Source organism: Haemaphysalis longicornis, unplaced genomic scaffold (genome assembly GCF_048455015.1).
Source record: "Haemaphysalis longicornis isolate Haplotype H1 unplaced genomic scaffold, Haemaphysalis longicornis Haplotype H1 scaffold_2, whole genome shotgun sequence".
Classification (NCBI taxonomy): domain Eukaryota; kingdom Metazoa; phylum Arthropoda; class Arachnida; order Ixodida; family Ixodidae; genus Haemaphysalis; species Haemaphysalis longicornis.
Genome location: NW_027526295.1, coordinates 291,102,878 through 291,117,747, shown reverse-complemented (window position 1 = coordinate 291,117,747; position 14,870 = coordinate 291,102,878). Strand labels below are relative to the sequence as shown.

The following is a 14,870-nucleotide window of genomic DNA, read 5'->3' as shown; positions in this document are numbered from 1 at the left end:
CAATTGTAGTTGGGTTGCCGCACATGATTCTTACCCTGAAACGAGCTTAGGAAGTATGGTTACGAGAAACAAAAAGATAACAGAAGCCATTAGGTTTGGGCAGAAAATAGGGAACCGGAAGGTTAGCTTCCCTTGTAGAGATATGTGGAATGATTTAACCAGACCAAAACACCGTTATCACAGTAGAACTGCGCGAAGACATCAAGGTGTTTTTTCAGGTCGTGGGCTTTTCTATCGTAAAAAACACAGTGTCTCTAGAGCTCCTTTATGATTAATTTCTGCACACGTCTGCACAGCAGCGCGGGGCTAATAAGGTAATAATGGTGTACGCTATACGTAGCGTGTAGTAGAGGTAATCGCAAGTGCATAATGACAAAGGAGTGCTAAACGAATGGCTGAACTTTCCTATTATTCGGGGATACAAATATGCTGATTACAGTAAAGCACCTGCAAGCGTTCTTCAGGTCGGCCTCTTACCCTTCTTGGCTCAAGATGCTTATCGCTGTGTAAACTCAAAAGGAGGGTAGCGCGTACTGGTGAACTACAGAGATGAAAGCGTGAGAGCTTTTTCCTAAAAGACAAAAACAAACATCATATCAAACAATAGTCGGGTTTCAGCGGCCATTTTGGTATATCGTGGGAACTTGGAGCTGCAACCGTAACAGGCAGTTCCAAGTTCCCACGATAGTGTATAAAAATGAGTGTAAAAAATGCTTTATAAATTATCTAATCCTGTGTCTTGGAGATTCATTGGACAGAACTGGGGGTAGGAGAAAGAGCAGAGAGAGAGAGAGGAGGGGGGAATCGCTTTATAGTCTGAGGCGGTGTGAATGCCCCAATGGCGAAGGAGAGGTCACGGAGGGAGGGAAGAATCGAAAAGATATCGCGGTTCGAGGTTATGTGGTTTGTGCAAGGTTCGCGGAATCAGCACAATTCCTCGGGGCACTTATGTCTGCTTAAATGCTCTGAAGGCGAAAGCCTGGCCACTTCCTTCGACACATATGGTGTCGTGGAAATTGTGGACGACCATAGGTAACAGGGGGCATCAGAGCTTATCAGAAAGGCGAATTTCACATTTGTTTATGAATAACCCTTGCGGCTGCGTTTCGTGTCCGTAATTTTCGTGCCACCAAGAAGTAAACAGACATTGCGACAGAAAGAAAACACTTCAGAAAAATAAGCAAGCGCAGTTTGTGTGTGCGCTCGAGCTGATTTTATTACAATAAGAAATCAGTGCAAGATATCAAAACTAGCACATGATAACAATGTAAAGGAAAAGAATTAACTCGGGCTCTGCCGTTCTCCAACGACTACATGTCAAACACAATGAAAGAACAGATGACTGACGCGACACACACACACACACACACACACACACACACACACACACACACACACACACACGCGCGCGCACGCACACACGCACACACGCACACACACACACGCACACACGCACACACGCACACACGCACACACACACACACACACACACACACACACACACACACACACACACACACACACACACACACACACACACACACACGGGAACGCACTCGCACTCGCACACGCACACGCGTGCATGCTGGAGGTTAACAGCTGGGTACAGTGGCGGTAATTGTTTACAACGATAGCGTGGTGCTTTTCCGAGCTACGAGAGCTCATCCCACCTAGAAAATGCTAATAAATACTCATACAAGTGCCTCAGAAAACAACGAGACACTTTTCTGTTTGTCCCACGTGATTTCCCTCCTCGAGACCCTGAATTTGATACCCCACATTCTTTAGCGCCACATTTCTCTGAATTTTAACCCAATCTGAGGCTATCCATGACTCCCTTGTTACACGGTTGGCTATTTTCGATAACTTTTCTTAATATTTTTTTTTTAGTTTTTAACATTTAGTTTGATCAATTCTCTACATTTACGATTTTATAATGACTACAGGTTGAACTTCCGTGATATCTGCATTTTTGTGTAAATGCAGGGCGTTACACGATCCTGGCGGGGGGGTGGGGGGAGGGGGAGGGGGATACTCGGCAAAGAATACTACGCATTAAAAAAGCAAAGGGATATCCATGAACGCCTCGCGCTTCAGAGATTCGCGGGGACAGTTCGCTTTGACACAAGGCGTTTTTTCAGGATGCAGAGCAAGAATGCACGGAACCGTAACCCTAAACAGCTTCGATGTAAATAAACGGAGCAGTGAGCGCACGTCCCACTGATCTCCACTTAGTTGCTGGATGGCGCTTCGCCGCTGTCGCGGCCGGGCGCGCGCACGGCCACCGGAAGTTCAACGGCTCGTCCCGGAAGTCGGGCGTCTGCTACGCTTCTCAAGCGCTGATAATTGTCCCCATTGGCGCATTTTGGCATTTTGTTCTTACTTTATTGCATTTTGTCTATACAGATCGCGTTCAGATCGCATCTTATGCTATACCGAAACATGCGACGTTAATATGAAGCAGAATTTAATTGCGAAGGAGAACGAAAATGTCACTTGGGTCTTGGTTTGAGAGCAGACGACGCAGCTCTAATGGGATTTATGCTAGAAATTTATGCTAGGGATTTATGCTAGAAAGAAAACAACGTGACCAGGCGTCAGGCTGTAGCCGAGTTTGTGCGCCCGTTCTGTCAAAACAGTTGTCAGTAAAGTGGTCACTGCAGAGCCTGCTGCCTGGGGGTGGAGCCCATTTGTCCCTTCTCAATACCCTAGTTACACGGGCACAGTTCACCACGGTTAAGCGAACCGCGGTTGGACAAAACCGCAGTTTGCTACGTTACACGACAGACGAAACTGCGGTTACGTCGCTAACCATGGTTAACGCAAACTCAGCTTGGCCACCTCAGTTTGGTCACGTTAACCGCAGTTTCCGCAGCCGCAGTGCTCAAAATCACACAAGTCAGTTCGGACGCAAGTGGCGGCGCATCAGCGGAAGCGAAAAAAAAAAATCACCTGACGTTCGGAAGAGACGAAGGTTCTCAAACAGCAGGTGCCCCAAAGCTGTCCCCAAGACGCGCTTGCGTTCTTTTCACCGCTCTCGCAATCAGCGCGACTGCCCGTCAGCAGCGGCTCGTTTCCCGATCCGCCCGATCAACTACGACAAAAGTCGTGCTAAATTTGCAAATTCCGCGCGTCGTTCGCCAAAACTGGATATAACAGGCAATCCCGAAGCGTTTTCAGCACTCGGAAACGATCGGCGCGCGCGTCGGCCGTGCCTACAAACACGCCGGCGCGCCTTCCCCGAACCGGCCCAGACCACCGCAGCAACAGCTTATCGCCGCCCTTCGAAATCAATCTGATCGCGGAAAAGAACTTCCGCTTGCGAGAAAATGGATGTTAGTGCGGTGAAAAATTGTGCTATGTGGATTGTAATTCGCAGTTGTAAAGGTAGCGGCGGTCAAATATCTACCGCGATGCTAAGCGGAAAGTTCCCAACACCGAGCAGACCTAAGCAAACCAAGCCGCTTGCGAGCTGTTGGGGAAGCCCCTCTCCTCGCCGCGCGCGAGTGCGTTGCGTTCGGGTCGGAAGCGACTGCTTTAACGATACTTTTTTTGTCTACACAGGTTCTCTTAATGTTTTTTATCGTGAATTTATTTGTGTGGTAATTTATTTTTGTTACGCTCACAATCAAGTGACCGCGGTCACCAAACTTGCAATTTCGCGTGTAACAGCCAAAACCGGTGTTTGCGATAACCGCGGTTAAACTTCACTGTGGTTACTTTCGCCGTGTAACTAGGGTATAAGTTCGCCACCCAACGCCGGTATAAATCCGGCTTAGAGCGCGGGAATCTGCCTAGCAAGAGCTAGCGGCAGCTTAAAAACGACACTGACATGACAGTTGCGTTTCGCTGTGTATCACGCACGTCGTACAGAATATTGTAATACTTCCAAGTGGAACGTCTTCCCAGACGACTACTCTGGTCTGCTTGTGCAGTTGACGGCGCAACAAGCAGGAATTTTTAGCGGAATGCGTGCGAAACCAGCCCATGTGTAGCATGCGCTATGCTGGAACGGCCCGACTTCCGGGACGAGCGCTCGAACTTCCGGCGGCCGTGCGCCGGAGAGCTCGAAGCGCCATCCAGCAACTCTAGTGGAGATCAGTGGCACGTCCCCTCGCCCAATCTTGCTTGTATCGACGCAGGGACCCAGCACACCATCGAGTCTGGACCGCCTCTGTCATAAACACGAACACGGAGCCTACATCAAGAGTTTGGTATCCAATATATACGTACAATTGCTTGCAACCAGCGCTAGTCATCATGGGCAGCAGGTATAGCTATATTAAATCTGCAACAAAAATTGTTTGCGACCTCACAGGAGCTACGGTGTCATGTCATGCCGAATGCAAGAGTTTGAGCTCTCAAATTTGCGCCTGTATTATTTTTACCACGCGTGAATTTGAAAACACTGAATGCTAATGAAATCAGAGTCCATCTGAGCCCGAGTAAATTCCCAGCACGAGAGAGTTGTGCGGCCATTTGAGTTCTGAATTCATTTTGAGTTCTCAGCCCATTTTGAGTTGTGAGTTCATTTTGAGTTTTGAGCCCATTTTGAGTTTGAGTCCATTTTGAGTTTGAGTACATTTTGAGATTGAGTACATTTTGAGTTCTGAGTACATTTTGAGTTATGACTACACTTTGAGTTTTGAGTCCATTTTTAGTTTGAGTACATTTTCAGTTTTGAGTACATTTTGGGTTTGAGTACATTTTGAGTTCTGAGTACATTTTGAGTTTTGAGTACATTTTGAGTTTGAGTTCATTTTGAGTTCTGAGTACATTTTGAGTTTTGAGTACATTTTGAGTTTGAGTTCATTTTGAGTTCTGAGTACATTTTGAGTTTTGAGTCCGAGTGAGTTCTGAGCTTTGCGCTCAATGTGAGTTTGAGTTTGAGTGCGCAGATGTGCTGCTCAGCATTGAGTCTGAGTTTGAGTGAGTGGTGATTCGAAAAAAAATTGTGAGTGTGTTTGAGGGAGCCGCTCCAACTTTGTCGAGGTATGATTGGAACACCTGAATGTCTTTAAGCTGCACGGATATGATGTACACAAGGGCATGTTTTGTGTCTCCTGTGCCCAAACAGACGTGTTTGCCTTAGACGAAGACGCGGATGCCGCCAAGAATCGAAGCAGCGACCTCGTGATCGGAAGCGCCAAGGGTGCAGCCACTCCGCCACGGCAGCGGATTACTTTAATATTCCGCACCACAGGATTAATAAATGTGGCTGGGCAGGATTCCTTCCCACCACAAGCGCGCAAATAGAACCAGCTGTCGAAGGCACTAGTAGAAGAGGTCGGAGTACGAGGAGAGAATAAGGAAGCCTGCTAGACGAGTTACGCACTGGGAAACTACATCCTTCGCGAACAGGACGCTCATTGAAATGAAGAAAAGTCCTTGGTGCGTTGTGCCCGGTTCCTCATTAGGCAGTTTTAGCATATCGTTACCGTGTTTACATTACCGTTTACCGTGTTTGCGGGAGTAGACTGCACAGCGCGAGAGTTACCGCGAACGGTAACTTACCGGCACAGGCTTCACCGTCACCAGCGCTTCCAGTAACACGGTAAACGGTAACGCAAACACGGTAACGATATGCTAAAACTGCCTATTAAACGGAAACAAAACCCACGGTACGAGGTCCTTATCACGTCCATGGGGGCCCTGCGCCGTCTTTTAATTTCCGCTATGTACCTTCCCACAGTTATGCGTTTGAAACACCTCGCTGCTTGCAAGTGAATGAAATCATCCCACCAAAAAGCGTTAGTTTCCAGCCTATTGAAGTGCAAGAAAAATGAAATACTCCATTTGCAGTAATAAAAATGCCCGGAATTGGCGTGCGATCAAGACCACTCACTCGCGTAGTCAGTGAAGCCACGTCCCGTACATCTAGGCTTTCCTTTTTATAATGTCAAATTATGCAATGTCGCTGGAGACATCATCGGAAGGATAATGTTCCTTGCTAGCGCTGCTAGCTGAAGATTGACAACGAGTGCACACCTGGCTTCTATAATTAAATGTCGCTTGTTGAGAGGAAAAGCAAAAAGGCTGCCGTATACTGTTGCTCGTGCATCAGGACCGAAGCCCACAAATGGGAATTCCAAGGTGCGGGAAGCAATGGGAAAACCAAGGTGCAGGAAGCACTTTTCGCGCTGGGCGAATTAGCTCAGCAGTCATCAGCACGACCGCACATTTGCTTTTGCTTTTCTGTCGCTTTTAGATCGCTTAAGGAATGCAGTCGCTAGGGATAAGATATTGTGGGGATATGCTGGACGCTTACTGCCCAGGCGTTGTTCAGGAAATAGCCATCTGAGCTGGTGGGAATGCTGACACTAAAAAAAATAAACAGGCTGTTTCCGTACCCTGCAGCGCTATGGCCACGGCCGAGGGGTCTGAAGCACAGGGTGCATTTTTTTGCAGTACGCAAGTTCGAATCTCCGATAGGACTTGGTTGCTTTTTTCAAGTTAGTTATTTTGTAGTAAATGCTACTTTATTCCCTGAATTCACCTTTTCGCGCTCAAACCTTCATCGCTCCGCGAGCGAGTTGGCAGAATGCGTACAGACTAACGCTCATGCGCTGGCGAGTTGGCGTGGCGTTGACACAAGCACAGACTGCTTTCGGGCACAGTGCCGAAGCGGACTCTCGGCCTGGTGCGAACACGCCTCTTATGGTACAGGGACGAGCCAGGCAAGCTGCAAAGGTGGGGGCGGAACGCCTCACAGTTGAGCGTCTGCGATGACGCGGAGGGCGCTCCGCCCCTGCACGCCTCGACCACGGGGCAAGAATATGTAGGAGGCGAAACGGCTCATTGCTTCAAGCGCGGACGAGCGACCAGTGTCACAATGAAAACTAAGGCGGACTGCAAAGCTTCGTAGCTGCGACGGCGAAGGAGAGGGTAGCGGCACCTGATGGACGAAATGATATCGGCCGGAATCCATTCCGTGGCTGCGCAGTGAAACGCGGATCGTGGTGGCCGTGCACTTTCTCGACCCGCGGCAGATGCCGCTAGCTTAAACTATGACGAGCGCTTGTGACCTTATCTGGCCAGACTAGGAAGCTTCGTTTCACCTCATATCCTATTCCTGCTCCGTGGCCTCGGCTAGTGAACGTTACAATTTTAAGCACTGCTGGCAGGCTTATCTGACGCATTAGACAGCCGACACCACTGCGGAAGCGTAGTATGCCGATTCCTTAGACTCTACTAATGATGATGTCGATTGCCCAGCACGTTGTTGCACAGAACCGAAACCAATACTGGCTTATAATCCAATCTTGGACACCGTCCAATCACATCGCATCTCAAATACGCGTCACTGCTGCTAGTTGTTGCAGCCGCGCAAATGTAGCGTGGTATTTTTTTCTTATTTCAGTCATTAGAAATTACATAGTGCTTCATCAACCGGATAAGCGATGACAAGTGTGGTTATTTGAACCAGACTATGCAACGCCAACAAAAACAGAAGTTTGACAAATTCACTTCAGTGTCCCTTTAAACAGCCTTTTTGCAGGTCGTTCCGCAGCATCACGCTGGGATCTGAAATTGCAAAAACTCGGGTCGTGCTCGGTCAGATAAGGTGAGGTTAGATTTAGGTAAGTTTTATAAAATATTTAGCTTAGGTTAGGGTGGGTTTAAGTAAGGTGAGGCGACGTTACGTTACTTTGAAATAACCTTCTAGGGGGGAGATGTGCGGTTAAATTACTTGAAACAGGCTCTCCCTACTTAAATAGGGTGATGAATAATGAAATTGTTTTTTTTTCGGCGAATGAACGTGTGCGTGAACTGTGCAGAGCGTCATAGTACGGGGATGCGATTAGTCTAGCACCTTGGCAAATATTTAACATATGACGAAACCTTGACAGATCAAACGTCGCTTCTAGCGTCCGGGGAAAAATCAGCCCCAACGACTTGCTTTACCTCGTAAAAGGGCTCTGATCTGTGCGAAGCGAGTACATATTCAGATTGGAAGCAGCTTGAACTTAGACAAACACACACAAAAAAACACAAAAAGACGAGAAATGAAGGACTTGCTGCTTTGTACTGTATTCTCCGTGTTTTTGTGTTTTTTGCGTTCCTCTACAAACAGACGATACAGGACACCGGCGTGTCCTGCGTTCGTCGTCCTCCTGTGTTTTTTGTGTTCGCCTAAGTTGAAGCTGCTTCTGATCCGAACGTGACCTCCTTACCATCGAGTCAAATGTGGCACCCAATAATTGGGTCCATTACTCTGGTAACTTAAGAAACTATTGCTTACTGCGCCCATTAAAACCGCATAAAAGGAATAAAAAAGCGTCTCAGGCGCATGACAAACACGTTCGCTTGTCCACGTAAGCAATAAACTGAAGCTGCCACAGTCTGTGGTTTTAAACTCGGCGAAAACAAACATTTGAGTTGTCCGAATATTCCGAAAAGGGTCGAAAAATAACGACGTACCATTCGACCGCGCGGTTTCCAGTGGACACCGTCGGAATGACGGGACGTATCTTTAAAGCGCAAGTTTTCTCAGTGGAAGACTGGCTGTCATTGGCACGCTGTATGCAAGCAGACTTCTTTTTGCAGCTGCTCCTTGACCCTTATATTAAATGTCGGCGATCGATGGCCTCGCTCATCTTTGAAGGTTCAGGGCATCCCATTGGGGTTGCCGATTCGAGAGGAAAAGAGCAGAGCACACCTTTTGCCGGCGTTTGTTCGCAAACTTATCTGACAGCCTCAGCTTTTCGGTTATGCGCGGATGAAAAGAGCTTGCTTTCTTACGCTCCCAGCCCATGGGAGGTCGGTCGATATTTACACTAAGGACAAACAATGCCTTCTGCGCGTCGTATCGCCGTCCATGTGCATGGCCGTTGCTTTCATATTACGACTCGGGTAAAGGTGCCTTTCGCTGTTTGGTTCGCCGACCTTTATGAAATGATTCTTGTTTTCTCACTTACAAATGCTTTGATGAAATCTCGAAAAGTCTTAAATGTCGCTGTGCGTCATTTGGAGTTTAGTAAAGAACGTTGTGTTTATCCAACAATAATGTTAAAAATAACGAGCCGTGCCGTATGTACCGTAAAAACATTGCGGTACACATTGGAGGCATGGGTACCGTATAAACTACTTCCATTTGCCGCACATTGACGATACAAATATTCAGCGTACAGCTTACTGGCCACTTGTGACTTTCTTTCTGATTTGCAGAGACCAGCTGTCATGTCGTCCAATTAAGCGAAAATCCATGCCCGTAAGAACCTAGCATAGACGCAAGCACGTGTCCTGCAGTCTATGAAGAAGGGCGATGACGTCTTGCAGTCGAGATAGGCGATGACGGCGAAAACATTGCCTGTGTGACATCGCTGTCACGCGCCTCTTAAATAAAAGGTGCCTGTCTGCATGCGTCAATAGCGCATATTATGCGTGTGCGCAAAAGAATAGCGGTAAAATGATCCCTCGCAGGTAGCGTACATTCTCGTGCAGACTGCCGCGCCATTACACGACCCAAAAGGCAGAATTATATTACGTAAACTGCTTACCACTGTTGTTGATTCGACGTCACCGTCGCAGCAGCTGGGATAATGTTCCGCAACGCCTTCGAATAATCGGTATATACAACTTAATATAAAAGCAATACAGACAACGCATCTGGCATAAGCTATGACTAGGACCGCACTGCTTTCTGTAGCGTTTTCATGACATGAAGTATCTCTCTAGCGCAAACCGATAGCAGCAAACTTGAAGGAAAATATTGTTACGTGGTGGCAGGAAAAAGATTAGACGAACCTTTAGTGATGGTGAAGTCATATTTTTAGGAGACGAGACGATCTATTTGCGAAGAGATGTCATCGACGCATTTTCAGTATGTACAGTCACAGACAAATAAAACGCGCACACAAAATAATGAACCAGAACACGCAAAATGAAAGAATATGGTTTGTGGAGGTAAAAAAAAATCCCGTGCCATCTCCACTAAGGTGCCCCGCACGGGGCACCTTGAGTAATCTTTGTGACGGTATAGACGACACCGCGGACCCTGAGCCCCCAAACATAAGTTGTAACCTACCGCGACGATGTGTTTTAAGGTGAAGGATAGAAACCCTCGGAGCCCAGGTCAAGCTCCGGCGGATGGGCTCCCCATCTGTTTACTAGGCAGGGAGCTTCGGGACCCCTCAAGCAATCAGGGTAAGGTTTCTGACAAAAGTACCCCCGTCCCCTGCTTTTATACTATAGCATAAGGTATTTTCTACCCCCCCTCCCCCCTCCCCCCCCCTCCCCCCTCCCCCCCCCCCCAACAAGCGGCATCGGTCTCTGAAAAGGGGCCGCACCGAAGTTTATTTTCCTCCACTGCCTTTCATCTCGCTCCGTATGCCCGATAATTTCTCCCGCATTTTTGATAATGGCATTCCATGATAAGTCAAAGCCCATCACTTCCCAGTCTGTGTTTCTCACCTCCAAGTTTATCGAAAGCCTTATCGGCAAATCATTCAAGGCTAAGAAACTCACAACGCGAGTTCTGACTGAAGTCCATAACAAACAACAATCCCGTAACCTCCTCGAGCAAGCGCTCATGGTCGATGTTAACATCAAGATTCCACCCCAGTGCAGCTTTAATACCTGCCAAGGTGTGATCTCTGATCGGGATTTTAAAAATGAGACCGAAGCAGATCTGCTCGAGGGCCTTTGTAATCAGGGCGTGACAGCAGAGAGGCGAATCACCATACGCCAAAATGACCAAATAATAGCAACAAACATATAATCTTGACATTTGACCGCTCAACTTTTCCCGAGTCGATCAACGCAGGTTTCATGGGATGTCCGATCCGACCCTACGTACCAAACTCACGCCGCTCCTTCAAGTGTAAGCGGTTTGGGCACGGCACAACCACTTGCCACGGTGAATTGACGTGCACAAAATGTGCAGCACAAGATCACCCAACCGGCAATTGTGAATCCCAGAGCTTCGCCTGTGCGAACTGCCAAAGACCGCCCGCCGCCTATTCCAGGAGTTGTGAAAAGTTCAAGATAGAAAAACAAATCATTACTTTAAAAGTCAACGAGAACATTACCTTCCCAGAAGCGCCTCTTTCCCTCTGGGAAAGTACGCCAACGCAGCTCACCGGGGGGCGGAGCGGCGTCTGGTTTCGGCAGGGACCCAGCACCGAGAGTCGGACTTGGTCCCGTCCCGTCTCCCCCACCCCCCTGGGTAGTCGCAAGCAGCCCAACCCGTCACCACACCACCTGCTCAGCCAGCAGCTGTTGAGGTGGGAGCAGTCACTATTGGGACCGATGCCGCTGCGGCCCCTCCATCCTCACCCTCTCTGCTACCGCTGGAGGCTGCAGAAAAAATGGACACAGGGGCACCTGCATCGGCTCCCACCCCCACCACACCACCCGTGCCACTTATGGCGATCCAGACACTTTCGGCGGTGGCGGATCAAACAAAGGGCACCCGAAGGGGTGCCAAGTCCAGGGGTCCCGGTCCGTCGGACACTCCCCAGACATCTGACGACGAGATGGACATCGGGACGTTCCTGCCTGCAACGCAGCGCAGGGAGTGGCCTCCGACGGCCAAGCCAATAGACAGGCCCAAAAAGCTTCCTACCAGAGTTCAAGACCGCAACACAGAACCTCAATACGCACACGCACGCTCCAGTAGCTCTTAGATGTATATAATAGGAAGAATAAATTATGTTCAATAGAACTGCAGAGGCCTTCTTAATAAACTTGATGTTTATGAGTTATTGCATACTAATCAGACAAGTGTAATGCGTGTCCAAGAAACGCATTTAAACCCCAAGCACACAAATTTCTTGAATTGTTGCATGGTATTTAGGAAGGACAGGGATGGTGGTGGCACATCCTCAGACTGTGTGGCCATCATTGCGCGAAAATCATTGGCGTGCCACACTGTCCAACTACAGACCACCCTACAGGTTCTGGCCATTCGAACCATTATCTTTAAGGGCTTGTAACACTATGCTCTCTGCACTCCCTCCTGACTTCCAGCTCTCAAGCTCAGGCTTCGATGGCCTGGTAGATCAGCTACCGGAACCTTTCATTCTCTTAGGCGACCTCAACGTGCATAATGCACTCTGGGACTGTAATCGTACGGATGCCCGAGATCGCCTCATATAAAAATTTCTAATATCTTCAGGAGCATGCCTTTTCAATAAGAAACAGCCTACATACTGCAATATAGGACACACCACTTATTCCCACCTTGACTTGGCTATTGGTTCTGCAGTTTGTTGTCCATATCTTGAGTAGCGTGTGGGCACGGACCCATATGGTAGTGTAGGCGGCCGATGAGGCGGTGCGGCCGAGCCCACGTTTATTACGGTTGCGCTGGCTGCGCCATGGTCGGAACGAAGCGAGTGGAAACGGGGTGCTGTTCCCAAAGTGTGCCGGGTGCCGAGTGTGTTCCGCTGTGCCAGCTGGCCAATCTACTGATGATGATGGTGGCGCTACAGGGGAAGTGTCCCTGTTATTAGCGGCAAAGCAGTCAACACACGGGTGGGTTTGTGCAGGAGACGCAACAGCGTGTGGGACCGCGCCATGGTGTGGCGTCGAGTTGGCTAAGTGAAACGCCAATTCGGAAGTGCCGCAAGAGCTCGTCTGTGCAGACTCGCTGCTCAAGGGAGCGGCGGGGACCGGAATGGGGAGTTATAGCAGAGCGGACACGTTCTGTTTATGTGCACGTGTGGAAACGGTGTCTGCGTTCAGGGATTTCCCGCTGCCAGTGCAGGGCCACGGCGTACCAGGGTTACTGTGCCATGATTTGACATCTATTCACCAACTAGCCCAGCAAGAAGTTCTTCTCAGGGTTACTGTGGTCGGACGTAGACGCTGGCTACGGTGGTGGCCGTTGTCATGCGTACCGCACCGGCGGCGCTGTTGAGGGCAGCCGGCATAGTGAAAGCTCGTTAATTCGAACTTCCACAAACTTCATGGACGATTCGAACTGTACGATTTGGCCCTGCCAAGCCTCCATAGAAGTCTGTGCATAGAAACAACGCCCGTTGATGCGAACGCGAGTGGCGTCCGCCACGGACAATTCGAACTACGCGCCACCGCGCCGCCGGCAGGTTGGGGTCTGGGGAGCACACGAGCTGCCTTCACACGAGGCCGTGTCGCGTCCGGAAGACAGCGAGGAACGAACGTAGGCAAAACGTAAATCGGGTAAAAGCAAAAAGGCATGCATCTGAAGATGTTAGAAACTTCCTTACCTAGCGATCTCAGGCATCCGCTCGGTAAAAGAGGCAAAGAGAATTGTGCGCATTGACGTCACCTATAAGGATATATGGTTCGGGCAGCTGGTCAACCAGAGCCTCGAAATCAGAGCTCGAAAGTGACAAACAAAATCCTGGGACGCTCGCTGCCGAGTCTGTACACAAAGCAGCCGCGTTGGCGGATTGCCTCGAAAGCGCGTCATCCCTATTTCATATTTGCCGCGCTTTCGAGGCGCTTTTTCAAAGAAAGTGCTACGAGTTGTGCCGCGCCTCTGCCAGATGGCGCCACGGGTCCCGCGACCGAGAGAAGACGCAGTGAAACATCCCCCTCGCGAGGGGCACGATCAAATGCAGAGCATTTCCGGGGGCGCACGACGTTAAGTAGTTTGCGTTACGTTAATGTTGTTGCACTTGTGGCAACTGCTGACGAGAGAGCGCTCATCAGCAGTAATTTGAATGAGTCAACGATATAAGGCGCGTTCGTAGTTTTCCATTCTGTGTCGGCTTTGTGGCGGAGTGGGTAGAGCACCATGTACATTGCGTTCCGCCCGCAGGGTAGAGGGATCGAAACCGGGCGCCGGATAGTGTTTTTTTTATATAGTAGGGAGGGGTGCGGTGCGGACTACGGATGTCAACGCGGGTGACATCGTGAGTTACTGAAATGCTCTGCATTTAAAATGGCGGACATTAATGCCTGCGTGTTTAGTTTAAACATGTGATGGCGACCGTGATACATCGCTCTGGTGTAGCGGAGAAACCCCGGGCGAACGCATCCCTGCGCCCGGCGGAGCGCCCTGCAAGTCGCCGGAGAAGCACGACTTCACGGGACAGGTTCCCCAACCTCCGTCACAGGTCGTTCGAAACTTGTTTCGGCGACTCTCTGCCAGGTGCAAACGTCGTCTGCTCGGAGGTACTTTGAACGGCGGTACCTAGCGCTCTCTGTGATTACGAAGCTAAGGATTTCGAAATGGTGATTTTAAGAGCATGGAGTACTTATTTGGACAAAGAAAATTTTCAGTGCAGTTGGCCTTTAAGTTTCTCAGTGAAATCAAGTTTTCACACCTCATTTCCTATCAAGCGTAGTTTTTTAGGCCTAATCTCATGCCACGCACAATCACAACCTGGCCTTTTACACGAAACATGCTTATTTTCTTTTACTGATGTTACTTTTTGTTTTTGTTGAGCGAATTTAAAGTTTACGTCTTCATCCTTCATACGCAAGCACTGTTTTAGCGCTCCTTTCCCTAGTTGGCCTAGCGCCATAAACGTGCAACCACCACCATCATCATCATCAGCATCATCATCATCATCATCTCCACTAACGTTAAACCTGCGGAGGAGCGAAGCATGCGGTGTATAGGTGTATTCTTCGCGCCTTGGCGTTTTTGCCAACGCAGATGAAACCATTGAGAGATAGAGGTATACAGCTTTGCTATAAAAGTCTCTTGTCTTCGAAGCACTAACTCTCTAGCGCGAGCTGCAAACCAGTGTCTTGGCGTTTTTTTAGTGCCCGTCGCGAAGCGCTCTAGCGCGAGGCGCAAACGGCTGTACCGGTGCTTTTTATTTATTTTTATTTGTTTACAGTATACTGCGATTAGCACGCGTTACATTCTAGCGCGAGGCGTAAATGGGTTTCCCCGTGTTTCAGTACCGCGACTACATGAGACGACTTTTACG

General features: G+C 49.0%; 1 pseudogene across 2 annotated transcripts in view; it reads right to left on the bottom strand.

The window, feature by feature from the left end:
• The window catches only part of LOC144170854 (5-hydroxytryptamine receptor pseudogene), a 269,075-nt pseudogene that overhangs the window by 135,441 nt on the left and 118,764 nt on the right, over positions 1-14,870 (bottom strand). Inside the window, exon 1 of one of the 2 annotated variants that reach the window (XR_013322690.1) lies at positions 8,422-8,491. The exons of the other annotated variant lie outside the window; for it this stretch is intronic. The product of XR_013322690.1 is annotated as a 5-hydroxytryptamine receptor pseudogene, transcript variant X2 (transcript). Of the gene's footprint in view, positions 1-8,421; positions 8,492-14,870 lie in introns of those variants that run through there. 2 annotated transcript variants of the gene reach the window in all.